This window comes from Neolamprologus brichardi, chromosome 11 (genome assembly GCF_056152115.1).
Source record: "Neolamprologus brichardi isolate AB-2024 chromosome 11, ASM5615211v1, whole genome shotgun sequence".
In the NCBI taxonomy this organism is placed as follows: Eukaryota; Metazoa; Chordata; class Actinopteri; order Cichliformes; family Cichlidae; genus Neolamprologus; species Neolamprologus brichardi.
This window is the reverse complement of record NC_142114.1, coordinates 30974282-30989258: the sequence shown is the minus strand read 5'-3', so window position 1 is coordinate 30989258 and position 14977 is coordinate 30974282. Positions and strand designations below refer to the sequence as shown.

At 45.9% G+C, this 14977-nt stretch overlaps 1 protein-coding gene across 4 annotated transcripts in view; it reads right to left on the bottom strand.

Annotated features, from left to right (window-relative positions):
* Positions 1–14977, bottom strand: part of nek11 (NIMA-related kinase 11) — a 69599-nt gene that overhangs the window by 52044 nt on the left and 2578 nt on the right. The gene's annotated exons all lie outside the window — the stretch shown is intronic.

Sequence of the window (14977 nt, the reverse complement as noted above, 5' to 3'; positions counted from 1 at the left end):
GCGAGTTTCCGGCTTCAGAGAAGCTGTACGGCAGCTTCATCAGTTTAAACGTCATTAAAATGAGGAGTTACAACTTCATGTTGCAATATGGCACACTGTGTCCATCCTTTATGTACAGTCTGTGGGGCAGAGCAGTGGCCGTGTACTTTAGTAAAACTCCACTCTTGTTCTGTCATTTCTTGTTTTCACATTTTGTTTTTGTCATTTTAATTAATGCAGGGATCAGGTCACATTTCCATTTACCTGTCACATTATTTCTTCCTTTCTTCCTTTTTGAATCTTTTCTCCTGGGAAAAGGCAAAAATTTAAATAAAACAAGAGCGAGCTGTTTGTGAAATGTCATCTTGAACCCGCCTCAACCTTTTAGTTCAGGGAACGGGGGCGTCGTCGTCTCCGCGCCGCAGCTGCAGACTTTCCGCGGTGAAGCTTTTCGCTGAGGAAAACAGCTGGATGCTGCCGATGCTGACGACACATCAGTGATGTGGATGAGCAGAGTGTCAGTCATCATCCAACGGACGCACACACTCACACTCAGAGACACACACTTCCATGACTCTGTAATCTCAGAGCTTTGATTCATAAAGCAGAGCAGAAAGATCAAAGAGACGTGAGCTCTGATTTCATCCTGAGAGCAGGAGAGGCGAAAAGGCTTCCTGCTGCTTTTCAGTCTTTTGTAGTTTTTTGCCTTTTTGTGCTTTTTGTGCTTTTTTTTGACTTTTTGTGCTTTTGTGTTGCTGCTTTGGTTTTTCTGAATGTTGTGTGCGTCAGCTTGGATGAGCGTAGAAACCCTCCCGTGCTGTGAATACACTTCACTTCAGTACTTAAACATTTACTCAGGATTATTCCACAGAAACTATAACAGTAAACTTGGTGCTCGTCTTTAACAAAGGTGAAAATGAACCCAACACACCTGAAATATGTTTAATGCCCAGCAGGGGGCGACTGCTTGTCCTGTAGAGGTGCACGGTCCTCTGTGACCTCACTAACACTGTGCTGATTTGCATCACATCACACTGGATAACACATCGTCCAGTGGATACATGAAACAAAGTCGTACATGTTGGGATCGTCTTCTCTGTCCCCCCAGAAAATGATTCAAAAAGTTCTCGACTGATTCAAACGTGCAGCTTGTTCGTTTCCTGTAACAGAAATGCAACAAGTGGGTCTTTACTACGAACTTATTTGATCACAGCTGTCAGACGCGTAAATCCATCCATGCATCCGCTTCTCTTTTTCAGGGGCGCTGGAGCCTATCCCAGCTGTCATAGGGCGAGAGGCGGGGTACACCCTGGACAGGTCGCCACGTCGCAGAGCCAACACACAAACAACCATTCGCTCTCACATTCACACCTACGGGCAATTTAGATTAATCGATTAACCTATCCCCACTAACTGCATGACTTTAGACGGTGGGAGGAAGCCGCAGTACCCGGGGAGAACCCACGCAAACACGGGGAGAACATGCAAACGCCACACAGAAAGACCGGCCTGATGGTCACCACCGTGCCCTAAAACGATCTAGGGGATCTATAATTTACGGCGGCCCTGAGAGGCCAAACGGACTTAAGAAAACACCAGCAATTAGAAAAACGCTGCAAAAGCACACTGGTCCGTCGGCTTATTGTCTCCCCAGAAACACTTCCCTTGTGCATTTGGAAACCTATTTTTTCCTATTTCAGGATATTTGAATCCATTCAGACCCACAGGACACTCCCACTGATTTCTGTCTTCAGCTTCATCTTAGAGGGTCACAAATGTGAGCCAACACAGGGGAGAAGCTTCCCCTTCAAAGAACAACCGGCTCAGCGGCGCCGTTACTGCCTTTGATTTCACGTTAAAGCCAAAAGGCTGCTGGGAAATCAAATTCACAGCCTGAATTTATAATTTATGGGCAAAAAAAATCTATTTCATTCAGTTCTTTGAGCCCTCACTGTGCTGTGCACTGAGAGGGGCTTTTCTTCAGCTGCTCGCCAAGCTGGGAGCGCCGACCGTCCGTTGCTATGCAACTACGGGGAAAGGATGTTTGAAGTGCGACGCTCAGACGCTCCAGAGTTGGTGTGTGTCTTTGTTTGGCTGAGAGCAGAGAAACACGAGCTCCGACCCTGAACTGTAAACCAGAACGAGACCAGAGAAGGAAGGAAGGAAGGAAGGAAGGAAGGAAGGAAGGAAGGAAGAAAGGAAGGAAGAAAGGAAGGAAGGAAGAAGGGAAGGAAGAAAGAAAGGAAGAAAGGAAGGAAGGAAGGAAGGAAGGAAGAAAGGAAGGAAGGAAGAAAGGAAGAAAGGAAGGAAGAAAGGAAGGAAGGAAGGAAGAAAGGAAGGAAGGAAGAAAGGAAGGAAGGAAGAAAGGAAGGAAGAAAGGAAGGAAGAAGGGAAGGAAGGAAGGAAGGAAGGAAGGAAGAAAGGAAGGAAGGAAGGAAGGAAGAAAGGAAGAAAGGAAGGAAGAAAGGAAGAAAGGAAGAAAGGAAGGAAGAAAGGAAGAAAGGAAGGAAGAGAGGAAGGAAGGAAGGAAGGAAGGAAGGAAGGAAGGAAGGAAGGAAGGAAGGAAGGAAGAAAGGAAGGAAGGAAGGAAGGAAGAAAGGAAGGATTTCAATCAGAAGTCATAGAGAGATTCACAGTCACTCAAATGAACTCTGACCCTGACAGTCAGCAGGAGACACACCCACCAGCGAACTACAGTAACATGAAGTAATTTACTTAAATATAAAGTGGAAGTTGTTCCTTTTATTCAGACTCCATGATTTCCACCTGTGACATCAAACATGATGTTTGTAATAAAAGCACCAGAGGAACAAAAACTCGGCTGGATTTGAACTCAGGACCTTCTTTCTGTGAGGCAACATTAAGAACAGAAACATGATGTGAGCAAGGTGAGCAGAGGTGACAGAGGCCGAGGGCGGAGCCAGATCCTCCAGGTAAACCAGGGCCATCACAGGTGACCCCGCCCACCACCTGTTTGACCCACTGCTCTCTGGTCTGCGCCTCAGGTCAGTCAGGTGCCACACCTCCAGACTCACTAACAGCTCCTTCCCCCACCCCTGCCCACCAATCTGAGGCACGGTCTGAGTGACCTTCATCAGTCAGGACGCTCACACAGACTCTATTAACTCTTTGTACTGATTTCATTTCTGCTGCTTTCTCCTGCTCTTTTATTTATTCCTGTTGTCTAATATGTCTGTGTCACTCCTGCACTGTTGCTGTTGAGCAGAATAAATTGTTGGTATAAGAGAACAAATCGTTTTGATTGACTTTTCAGACATAAATGATTCAAACACGTCACCAGGTGAAGCTTCCTCTGGCCTGCTGTGACGTTCCACCTGTGCCTCAGGTGATCATTTTATCTCAATGCATCCTCCGGCGTCTGAGCCTCTCCGAGAGGCCGCCCAGCTGGCTGCTTCCTGCTGAAGGGAAAGCTTAACAGGAAGTGGATAAATCAGCACAACAGGAAGTGAGATTTTAGAGCCTTAGCAGGCTGGACGAGCACAGGCAGCAGTTTGAGACGTTTGAGCACACTGATCAATCACTCAGATCATGAGTTCACAGGACACGAGAGAAATGGTGGGAGTATTATCGGGCTGTTCTAAAAGCTCCCTGAAACGTCTTCAGTTGAACCAAAATGCCACAGCAGGCGTTTTTCTTCTCATTGGCTTCCTGTTAACTGCAGATTTTTTTTCACATGTAGTCCTGAACATTAAAGACCTCACAGTTCCTCGTCAACCTAATAAAGGACGTCTTTCTCAGACTGCTGATTCATTTGTGGTTTCGAGAGTTTCTAAAAGTAGAACAGGAGGCAGAGCCTTCGGCTTTGAGGAGCTGCTGCAAAGAAACCCCGACTGGGGGAGATCAAGAATAAGACTCCGATGACCCAAAGCAGGTGTGTGCGACCCTTTGGAGCAGATCTCAGGTGAATTCAGGAAGTTTGTGCTGAACAAACCTGAGCGTGTTCTGTCGGGGACTGAAAACAGAAACTCCATGTGTGACAGAGACGATGGAGGTCACACAGCTGCTCCTAAAACCTCAGAGGAGACGAGCTCAGGTGAGTCACTGCTTGCATCATGTTGTCTGTGTGAGAGAGTCACTGTACAGCCAGAAGTATGTGGACACGTTTGTATTCTGGGTAAACTGTGTGTGAATGCAGCGCTGCATGACATCCATGCTCCTGTTGGCTGCATTTGAAAAGTTCTTCCTGGCTTTCAGAAGATAAATGAGATTCTTTTTTGATGCTTTAAATAGAGCCGGCCTGTAGCTTAAATGGGTCAGCAGCAAGCTGCTTGAGAAAATCATTTACAAAACAGCTTCTCTGCGCATCAAAACACCAACAGGATCCACGCCTCAGAGCCTGGTATGCTTTTCACAAAGGTGTTATACAGCAGGTGTGCATCCATCCACTCATTCATCCATCCGACCATCCAGCCATCCATCTATCCATCCGTCCATCCGACCATTTATCTGTCCATCCGTCCAGCCATCCATCCAACTTCGATAGATCCATCCATCCATCCGACCATCCATCCGTCCATCCGTCCATCCGACCATCCGACCATCCATCCATCCATCATCAATCCATCCATCCATCTGTCCATCCATCCATCCGATCATCCAACCATCCATCATCGATCATCCATGCATCCATCCATCTATCATCCGTCCATCCAACCATCCATCCATCATCGATCGATCGATCGATCGATCCATCCATCCGTCCATCCGACCATCCAACCGTCCATCCATCATCGATCGATCGATCCATCTATCCATCCATCCGTCCGACCATCCGACCATCCAACCGTCCATCCATCCATCATCGATCCATCCATCCATCCATCCATCATCGATCCATCCGACCATCCATCCATCCATCCATCCATCCAACCATCCATCCATCCATCCATCCATCCATCCAACCGTCCATCCATCCATCATCGATCCATCGATCCAACCATCCATCATCGATCATCCATGCATCCATCCATCTATCATCCATCCATCCATCCATCCATCCATCCATCCATCATCGATCCATCCATCCGACCATCCATCCATCCATCATCAATCCATCCATCCATCCATCATCGATCGATCGATCCATCTATCCATCCATCCGTCCGACCATCCGACCATCCAACCGTCCATCCATCCATCATCGATCCATCCATCCATCCATCCATCATCGATCCATCCGACCATCCATCCATCCATCCATCCATCCATCCATCCATCCATCCATCCGTCCATCCGACCATCCAACCGTCCATCCATCCATCATCGATCCATCCATCCATCCATCCATCATCGATCCATCCGACCATCCATCCATCCATCCATCCATCCATCCATCCAACCATCCATCCATCCATCCATCCATCCATCCGTCCATCCGACCATCCAACCGTCCATCCATCCATCATCGATCCATCGATCCAACCATCCATCATCGATCATCCATGCATCCATCCATCTATCATCCATCCATCCATCCATCCATCCATCCATCATCGATCCATCCATCCGACCATCCATCCATCCATCCATCATCAATCCATCCATCCATCCATCATCGATCGATCGATCCATCTATCCATCCATCTGTCCGACCATCCGACCATCCAACCGTCCATCCATCCATCATCGATCCATCCATCCATCCATCCATCATCGATCCATCCGACCATCCATCCATCCATCCATCCATCCATCCATCCGTCCATCCGACCATCCAACCGTCCATCCATCCATCATCGATCCATCCATCCATCCATCCATCATCGATCCATCCGACCATCCATCCATCCATCCATCCATCCATCCAACCATCCAACCATCCAACCATCCATCCATCCGTCCATCCGACCATCCAACCATCCATCCATCCATCCATCATCGATCCATCCATCCATCCATCCATCTATCCGACCATCTGACCATCCAACCGTCCATCCATCCACTCATTCATCCATCCAACCATCCAACCATCCATCCATCCGTCCATCCGACCATCCAACCATCCATCCATCCATCCATCATCGATCCATCCATCCATCCATCCATCTATCCGACCATCTGACCATCCAGCCATCCATCCAACCGTCCATCCACCCGTCTGTCCGTCCGTCCGTCCGTCCACTCACTCTTCCATCTGACCAGGTCCATCTGATCTGGCTTATCCAATTATTTTAGTACCAGTAAAATGCGTTTTTAACTGTTATGTTCTCCATATTTTACACGTATTCTAATGTTTACTTTCTCAGCAACATTAACCACATCTGCAAAAGCTCCACTTTCTAATTTTCTAGGTCACTGCAAACATTTCCAGACTAAGTACCAAAGGAAAACATCTGCTGACATATGTGAGACCGGTCTGTAATGTCTCATTTAGGGTGATTAAAATCTCCAGCACCCGCTGCACTGAACAGAAATGTTTCACCGCATGTGGTGTTCAGTTTTTCAGCTGACAAACAGATGGGACTTTTGGATTTTACCCAAACTTCACCTCATACAGTAAATCCACAGTGCAGATATCACTGTGAGATTCCCGGGAATGCCATCCAACAATGAACCACTGCATCCGGTAAGTGTCTGCAGATGAAAATGTAAAAACCAGTATCTGAGACACATGGATTTTAAAAGCAAACATTTTGTAAGAGAGTTTGGAGAATTTGTGTCCCACTTTGAAGTTTTCTGGTTGTTTGGAGGTGTTTCTTCTTCTGTTCTTTGTCTCTGGAGAAAACGCTAAAGATAAAAAAAACCCAGAACGAAGCATCTTTAATCAATCTTTAACTTTCAGTAAGCAGAAAATAATCTTATCCCATGGGACTATTCATTTTTTATGTATTTCATTCCCTTTGAACCTACATACAGATTTATTCAACAAAAACATGTCCAATCGTTTCTACATCTCTGCTACCAGAAGCTTCCTGTGCATGATTTGCATCTTTGTCCATGAGGCCTTCTTCTGTGCACATTATCCTGTCAAAATATACATTTTGGGGCAAAGTTTAAATTTAACATCAGATGGTTGCACATTAGGTTTGGGGGGAGAGTTTCTTCTTTACATCTTCTCCTGAAGATGAAAATAAATGTAAAAGATCACTTTTCAGTACCTCCAGCGTTACAGAGACATGAGGACAGGACGCGCAGCGACTTCTACACAGAGATGTCACATTTAAATCCCGCTTTCGATTTTTATGGACGTGTTCTCACAATTTTTTGGTCACACTTTGTACGACCTGCTTTCCACAAGGATCTTTACTCCGATTTCACTGGTGAGTCTTTATGTCCAGCTTTTAACTCATGGTAAAAATTAGAGATGTGCATCCCTCGTTAATTTAAACATGTAGCAATTATACTTCTACAAGGACTTTGATTTAACTTGTCAACTATTCAGACTGAATATTGAACCGTTAGCTCACAATAAACTTCTACACGGACTGTGAACCCTCATCAGTCATCGTCTGGTTTCTCTGATGAATCCTGCTCTCTGCTTTGTTTTCAGTGAAGACAAACGTGTGCTGACAGCTTCTTTTCAGAGTTTCCTCCATCTTGATAACGACGCTCAGCCATGACACGTGCTGCACTTCTGTTGCCATGGAAACCGCATCCAAACGGATAGAGGGGTCACGTACCTAGGGCGCTTACCGTTTTCATTTTGTCCTCTAAAGTCTCATTTTTTCCACCGTAATCGAGCCGAGCGCTCTTCCTCACTCCCGACGTGCGACACACGGCAAAAACCACGAAGGCGTGAGGCCGAGTTCGTCTCTGGCACACGGAGATGTCAGAGATTTATGAGCAAACGCTGACACGTCGATCAGGCCACCCAGTGCAAATTTATCAGAGAGGGAGAGGCGAGAGGGGGGAGGAGGGAGGAGAGGGGGGTGAGACCTGTCAGATGGTGAAAAGGGCAGAGATGACGACTCTAAACAACGGCTCGCCATCTGCTTTCTGACAACACAAAGACTTCTCACGGTCGGCTTCTTTCTGAATGACGCCCTGCAGAAAGAGTCAGAAAACCGTCCTTCAGCGGCGCCGCTTCCTGAGCAGCGCCTCGCAGCCACGCAGCCCTCGACGTGCCACATGCACCGCCATTAGAAAAGTTTGTTTTCAGTCAGACAGCGCAGGAAGTTCAGCGCAGAGACTAGATTCTTTTTACTGAACTGTTTACCACAACGAAGGCTGAAGCCAGATTAGAAAAGGAGCAAACGAAGGCTTTGAAAATGACTTTCAGCCATAATCTCATCCTGACACTGGCTGTGACAGCGCCCACTCATGGAACCTTCTTGAATCCTCGACAGTGTTTTGAGACCAAACATGATGAGAAAAGTTGGATATCTTGTAACGTTCTGGGCCTGTGACCTGGTATTTGTAAATACATTATTTGATTATTGTTGTTCATGGTTTTGGTTTTGGTTAGGGATTCAGCCTTTAATCTCTGCTCCCGTGTCTACTCTGTGTTTGACCCGTGTCCCACGTTTCATGTCATGTTGTCTCATGTTGCGTGTCTTGAGTAGGGATGGGTATCGTTTAGGTTTTATCCGATACCAGTGCCAAACCGGTACTTTTGAAACGGTGCCGGTGCTTAAACGGTGCTTAAAGAATGGAGAACACAAAATTGGTCCAAAAACCTCTCATGTTCAGCTGTTTTTTTGTAAAAAGACAACAATGTTAGCCTTTTCTGCAGCTATGGGGCATATATGGTATCACTCTTGGCTGGAAGCAGCTTAAACAATGGAAAAAAACAAACTTTGTCCAAAAACCTCTCATGTTTAGCTGTTTTCCACTTTTTCTTTGGTCATTTTAGCCTTTTTGTCCAGGGTGAAGGGAATATCTGCCATCAAACAAGAAGACAGCTGCATGTAGCTATGATGGTGTTTGCTAGTTCACCTTACATGCATTAATGTAATAACGTGGTTAGCCTACTCAACGTAAATTACACACGAACAACATTAAGCTACTCACGCAGAGAAGAACGGCTGCTGCTGCATCATCATCATCATCATTTCTGCTACACTGGCAGGGCTAGGGGCCAGGACTCTCCTCTTCGGGTTTTTGGGAGATGTTGCTAACTCCGGGTCGATAACAGGCACCACACCCGCAGTAGATGTGCTCGGTGTGAGGTCTCGCAGCAAGCTATCAAATACGGCGCATTTCTCTGCTTTTAAAAAAACGCTATGCGTCGCCAGGTGTTTCATCAGATTTGAGGTGTTACCTCCTTTGACAGCATCACAGTATCAGCTTAAAGCACTTGTTGCAGCTGCTGAGTTTGCATCTTTTGCTGTGAAGTACAGCCAGACTTTGACCGCTTCACCTTGGGCATTTTTAATCTGTAGCTCTGCTCTAAAAGAACGTACGTACCTGGACCCGCCTACTATCCTCGGAAACGTAAAATGATTGGCTAGAATCTAAAGTGTATCACAGCTCAGGAAAAAAAACACCAAAATGTGCGCTGCTTTTCAGTCTAGTTACTACCGTTTATGTCAGAACCGGTGCCATACCGGTACCCATCCCTAGTCTTGAGTCTGAGTTCGGTCTGTGTGTTTCCTGTTTTATTTTGATAGTCCTTGTCCTACATCAGCGTATCTAGTTTTGCCTCCCCTGTCTCGTTGGGTCTGATTAGTCCCCGCTGTGTTCCCACCTGTTCCCCATCCTGCTCGTGTTTTCCTCTGTCTGTCATCGTGTATTCGATGTGAGTTTTCCAGCAAGCTGCCGTTTTGAGTTTTTTGCTTCGTCTTGCGTCGTGCACATGGGTCCTCGCCCTGCCTGCCACACAGCACAACCATGACAGATATGACTGAGAAACAAAAATCTTCTTTTTTAATCGTCCCTTTGACTCCAACTGGACCATAATTTACAAAACGAACACGATTTCATAAAATAAGAGCTGTTATATTCACTGCCAGCAGGGGGAGACTCCTCCCAAAAAGAAGTCTGAAGAAATGGGAGATAACGCTGCTGCTCTATGATCGATGGCTCTATGATGCTATTTATTATGGTCCCCTTAGAGTCAAATGTTACCAACATCCATCTGGCCCTTCTGGATTCAAAACACTGGTAGCCACTAGAATACTTCACCTCGCCCGTGTCGGCTGTTTGCTGACATAAAACAGACGTAACAGACGGAGGTATGATGGCTTCATGGACACTTTGATCTGCACCACACTCAAGTTTGTTGGCGTTCCAAAGAAAAACCTTTCCTGCCTCCTGAGATCTGAAGCTTTATTTATTTATCACTTAGTTATGAGACTCAATCTTCCCCTTAAACAAACAGGATTGATTTATCTTCTTTACGAATCCTCAAAATCCTCGGTGCTCGCCCTGTCCGAGTAAACCACAGAGCCCTTCACTGTGAGCATGTCTCTGGATAACACCTCCAGCTAAACACCGCTGACAACAGCTGAGGGCAGAAGATGGATTGGGGGCTGCAGCTAGTCTTCATTAGAAGGACTTTCAGAAGATAACACGGACAAAGAGGAGCATGAGCAGGCGGCGGCGTGGGGGGCAGCACCTGAGATTGAGCAGCACGCTCCAGATTGATCCAAACGGTAAAAACAGCTGAGAGCTACGAGCTCAAATGTGTGAGAGTAAACATGCAACAGCACCAAAGGTCTATGGACATCTGAGGGCAGATTAACAGCTCATCACAGCAATAATTCAATTTTATTCATGTAGCACCAAATCACAACAACACTCGCCTCAAAGCTCTTTATGGTGGAGGGTACGGACGCTTTAATGACACAGAGAAAACCCAGTGTTGGTGACGGCGGGGAGGAAAAACTCCCTTCTAACAGGAACGAATCCATCTTCATGGGCATGAATGTCGTGGTCATTTTGGCTTTTTGATCATTTTCTTTAATCTGTTCTTTTCCTGGACTGGAACGACTGTACAGCTTACACGATTTTAAAAAGCAGGAATTTGGTCCACAAATATGAAATTATTTAGATTTCTCTTCTCCACACAGCATCGACATACAGCCCCACTAACAACCACCGACAAGCATAACGCTGAGCTGGTTTCTGGGCACAGACCTGAGTTTTGAGGCCACAAATGTTAATTCAGCCATATTCAAACACACATCAGAAGTGGTTTTGGAGTCAGGCTAACAATAAATGCTCCTCCCCGACCTCCACGCTGTTACAACACTTGTGAACTACAGTTAAAAGCCGAATCTGTACCAGAGAACAACCATCTTTAAATGAACTTAACCAATTCGTGTCACGGTCCTGGTCAGTGACAGTGTTGCTTTATCATTACGAGTCTTTTGGTTTATGGTTCTGTGTTTCTGGCTCTAGTAGTTCTTTGTTCTGGGATTTTAGTTCTTACGTTTTGTTTCTGTGTTCCCTTTGATCGGTGTCAAGTCAGTGCCTCTTCCTGTTGTGTTTCCTGTTTTATTTTGATAGTTCCTGTTTGCAGTGTGTCTGGTTTTGCTTCCCTTGTCCTGTTCGGTCTAAGTTCTCCCAGCTGTGTGCCCCTCCTGTCTCCCGTTCCCTGATTACTCTGGTGTCTATTTAAGCCCTGTGTCATGTTGTACCCTCATATCCGTCTGTGTTCTGTGTCCTTGTTATGATTCCAGTCTAGTTCGTTTTCTGTTTGTTTGCCGCTGAGTTTACGTTGGCCGTCTTGAGTCCTGCACTTGGTCCTGCCTGCCGCACACAGACCGTGATAATTGTGCTGAGGTGGACAAAAATCCCGACAGAAGTCTGGTCAAGGTGCAGCTTCCTAATGAACGTTTAAAGAAATATTAGCTGTACGTTCACTCTGACCCCGTTTGCTTTAGAGAAAATCCCAAATAATGAAAAATTAATTTTTTAAAAATCAATTCTTGTTTTATGATCATTAAATATTCCAGCAAAGGAAAATAAATGTTCAAAGAAATCATTAAAAGCGTAAATTTACCGCGACATTCATGCCCATTACGAGTGGATGTGAACATGTGACCAGTCTCAGCGTTCGTCCACTTTCTCACAGGAAATTTCTTTCACTTTAATGTAAATCTGATCCAAACCCACAAACAGTCCTTTGAGTCCCAAAGTGACCACAGATAAAGTCCTCAGAAGGTCTAACACGATGACGCGTCCTCACAAATATGGAGATTTGACCACAGACACAAAACGCGCTCTGCTGCTGAGTTTGGGCCGTCGGATTCTGGATTGGAGATGACAGAAAGATGCTGTAAGGACAGCATGCTGCATCCCTGTGTGTGTGTGTGTGTGTGTGTGTGTGTGTGTGTGTGTGTGTGTGTGTGTGTGTGTGTCGCCCACTTGACCATTCATGTGTTCAGTCACTGAGGTGAGGAGTCAGAGACGTGATGAACATGAAGGCGGTGAGGATTTCTCAGGTCCTGCTGTCATCCTCCCTGGCTGGACTGGAGAGTGTTTGTTTGTACTTGTATTACAGACTCTGTGGGGACTTAAGTCTGTTGGACACATTGTGGGAGCGCGTCTCGTTTTGAGGACAAACAGCGAGTCCCTATAAGTGCAGGTGCATCTTAGGATGAAGACTGGGGTTAAGGGTTATCCTCCTGATGATGGATGTACACGACTGTAACGTCAGCTTGATGATGAAGGCATGACTGTGTGTGTGTGTAAGTGTGTGTGTGTGTCAGGGTTGGCGAGGAAGCGACAGAGCGTGACCGATAGAAAACGAGAGGCGTAATGAGATGGAGGTAGACGCAGATAGGACAGAGATAGAAGAGATATGTTATCAGTACTCGTGTTAGGTGTTTCCTGTGTCTCCATCTGAGCTGATTACTAACCTCAGATCTGAGCTGATTACTAACCTCAGATCTGAGCTGATTACTAACCTCAGATCTGAGCTGATTACTAACCTCAGATCTCTACATCAGCACAAATAATAAGGTGTGATTAGTATTTCAGCATAGTCAGAAAAACTCCTTTACTCTTGTTTACATCTCTGAATCCTAAACTTCCTGTGATACTGCAGCTGCAAGCGATCCATGCAGGTTAACACAGCATTCACCCCCCCGGTCCTCCTGTCCTGGGACACTTCAGGGCAACAGTCAGCCCACTTTTATTTACATAGCACCAAATCACAACAGTAATCACCTCAGGGTGATTTATATTGTAAGATAAGGAGCCTACAATAATACAGAGAAAACCCCAAAAATCAGACGCCCCCTGCTGGGCAAACACTTGGTGACAATGGAAAAGAAAAAGGAAAAACTCCCTTTCAACAGGAAGAAAGCTCCACCAGAACCAGACTCAGGGAGGCGTGGCCATCTCAAAAAGGGCGTGGTCTCTGTGACTGACAGATGGATGGAGGGCAGGCAGCTGTAGCTGTTACCTGCCTGCAGTTGAAAGTATTTAATATAATTGTCCAATGAAATCCCTGCTGTGTGGTTAACTGTACAAACACGCTACCAAAGACGTCCATGCTCCAGTTTTCTGATAGAAATTCTCCCGTTTTATTGAGTTAGCACAAGTTTGCAAGTATCTGCACGCACACATGCACGAGGCTGATGGATAGAAGTTACTAACCACGTCTGCTAGTATTAGCAAATGCATTACTCCACGCTCTCATCCTTATCAGTTCTTTCTGATAATACAACGAGGGAGCCAAATGTTAATGTTTGTCACGTGACAATGACATTTTTGGGCTCCACTCATTATCAACACCATGAAACAGGAAGTCTTTGGAAGGGAAGTTTTTTCTTTGTTAGAGCTCAGAAGAACTGGGTGCTGCCCCTCAGCAGGCGTCCAGTAACTGACCAATCACAGTAAAGCATATTTTTAGGGAGTTGAGCGAACAACAGGAGCTAAAATGATTGTTTCGAGATGAACTGTGCACTATAACAAGGATAGGAACTGTTTTAAACTCTGAATCATCCAAAGCTGGTCCATGGATACGCTTTAATAACAGACGTTACTCGATTTTGACCATCTCATAAATGACTGTCTGACACACATAAGTGTTTTTTATTAAAGAGCCACGTTAAGTGCACATGAAAGACGTCAGATTGACTCTCTGTGAATCAGAGCTGCTTCAGCTCGGACAGAAAGGACAAAGACGCTACTTTCAGCTCATGAAAGGCTCGCGGCTGCAGTCTCCAGCTGCTGAATGCATCCTGAGCACAGGTGTGGTGTCTCTTCTTATCTGTGACGTATTTAATTATGCGGTTTGTTCAAAGGGAATACGCATTTACGACTGACAGCTCACCACACAAAGACAATCTTTGTGATGACGACAAGCAGCTGAAGGAAACCAGTGAGACCAGTTCATGTTCTCACATCTTCTTCTGCTGGAACTAACGCAGCCTCAAAGCAGCGAGCCGCAGTGCAATCCCACTGAGCTCATGTGACGGGAAGGAGGCGGCTCTGTTCGCCGAGCTCGCTCCACACAGACGTGAATGAGTGTACCGTCAGCTGACCCACCGTCTCTGCTAACATCCACAGACATCCTCGCACAAACAGGAGGAAACAAAGCCTGAGAGCAGGAAGAAGAGCTGAAAACAGCGAAGAAGAGATAAAATCCCAAGGGTGAGGACGACAGCGCAAAACTCAGGATGTGCACAATTCTTTTTTCCTCTTTTTTAACACCCAGTACATAAAACAAAGCGTTGGTGATACAGAGCATACACCTGAGCAGTTTCATGGTCCCTCATGGAAGAACTTTCATCAGCGCCCTTATTTCCCCGGGGTCGCCACAGCAGATTGATCCACGTGTTTGATTTGGCATAGATTTCCCCCCAGAGGCTGTTTCTGATGCAATTATCCCAGTTTGGAACCAGCGCTAGTGGTACATCAGCTCGTCAAATACCGAGGGTGGGTTTGCATCTTCTCTCAAACCAGGAGTCGAGCGTAGGCTCTGAACCCTCACAGAGTCAGGGCCTCTGAGTTCTGCCAGTGCGATATAATCAAATTAAAAATGCTCCAAAAGGCTCAAACAGCACAAACAAGGTCCAAAGATCCAGTTCATAATTCTCCAAAAATAAAACACTTATTCTTTAATCACACAAATGGTTTGATTACG